The following is a 1855-nucleotide window of genomic DNA, read 5'->3' on the forward strand; positions in this document are numbered from 1 at the left end:
TCGGAGGCCCACTTATGGCTTGGCTACTGAGAGGGAACTCTTAGAGCGCAGAGCTGATGCTGTCATTCAGACCATTCAGAGTGCGCGCGCACAATCTACTGCTAGAGGGTACGCGTCGCGCTGGCGAGCCTTTTCACAATGGTGTGGAAAACAGAACTTTGACCTGGTCTCATGTTGGGTCGAAACGTTCTTATGTTTCTTACAGTCGTTGTTTGACGAGGGCTTGGCTGCAAGCACTGTTTGTGTTTACGCGGCTGCCATTTCGGCATGTCAAGAAGGGTTCGCCAAGACAACACTGTTCAGCCACCCGCTGGTCAAGCATTTTCTGGCCGGGGTATGTAGGCTCAGGCCACCTCCGAGAACGTCAACACTTACAGGGTATTTATCTCTGGTGTTAGAGACTGTGTGGGCCGCATTTCGATCCCATAGCATAAATAAAAATACCTCACCTTTCGGCGAAATTTGCCGTTTTGAAACCAAAATAGGTGACCTACGTGAATCGTGTAGATTCGATGAGAAATTGTTTTTGGGGGTGGGGGGGGGGGGGTAATTCATATTCAGTGAACTGCGAACAGGTGCGCGTGTCAGAAGGGAGCACGAGTGCATGGAAATATTAACGCGAAGTGCCTTGCATCACCAGTGCATACCACCATCAGAAGCTGAAAGCACTCCTGGCCTCGGTGATTTACCTGACTAAATTTGGTGAATTTCAATTTTTTTTAATATTTTTTGGTATAAGTTAAGTTACCCAGGAACTCTGTTGACATATACTTAGATAACGTTAGCTACAGTTTGATACATTGAGTCATTGAACACAGCCGGAGAGAAAGCAATGTTAGCCAGCTAGCTAAAGCTCCGGTGGAAAATTCCAGAAGGTAAAGTGGTCCACCGTTCTACAGTAGCGGACTGGCCATAGGGAACACTGGGAGAATTCCCAATGGGCCGAAACACTTCTGGGCCGGAGGGCCGCTTGCCTTTCGGCAAGAAGATTGAGCGACACAATTGGCCAGCAACACGTTTGGCCAGCAACACGGTTGGCCGGCCCCCCTTTCCCCCAGGACGGTTGGTCTATTCCAAATGAACGAATGCAGCCCTTGGTGCCGCTTACACACAACAGTGACACTGACAGATCGAAAGCTGGCTAGCTACACAATATAAAGATGGAAAACCAGGCTAAGAAACGTAAACGTAATTACCTTCATTAGACAATGTTCTACCAATTGGACAAACGGCTATGTTTGTTTGTTTTACATCGAGCTCCAAAAACGATTTTTTGCTCAAATCAGCCTAAAAAAATTGCTTGCGCACTACGCGCGCTCACATTAAGCATGGAAGTCCCTAACTATTATCACATCAGGCACAGAATTTGCATGCATTAGCAGGGCTTTTGTTGTGGTGGCGTATACTGGACCGGTTCTGGTGAGCCGGTCTGGATCAAAGTCCAGGGCCTTTTTTTACTCCCTGTCCGTCCCTGCCGTTTTATCAAGAAGCAGACCTGCCAACCTGTATGCAATTTTTGTAGCGGATACGCCTTTTGACTTTAAAGTACGCTGGTACTTGTATTGGTTGTCAATCATGATGGAAGAGTAGACAAGTTAAGTTACAGCATGTCCACCGTCTCTCGTGGGGGTTATGCATTAAGCCATTTGTGGTGCCCTTAACACATTGTGCCTCTGTAAATGTTAGACCCAGTGACAAGCTGGCATGAAATGGCTTGCATAAGTAGTAAGGATACTATGATATTTTTTTACTCATAGCTTAAGTTACATTTCTCCAGCTCTCCCCAGGTTGGCAAAAAAGTCAAGTCAATTTTATTGATCCCACTAGGGGAATTTGCTTGTAGACAGGTATTAAA

Source organism: Hypomesus nipponensis, chromosome 13, assembly GCF_054491055.1.
Source record: "Hypomesus nipponensis isolate SF chromosome 13, ASM5449105v1, whole genome shotgun sequence".
Classification (NCBI taxonomy): domain Eukaryota; kingdom Metazoa; phylum Chordata; class Actinopteri; order Osmeriformes; family Osmeridae; genus Hypomesus; species Hypomesus nipponensis.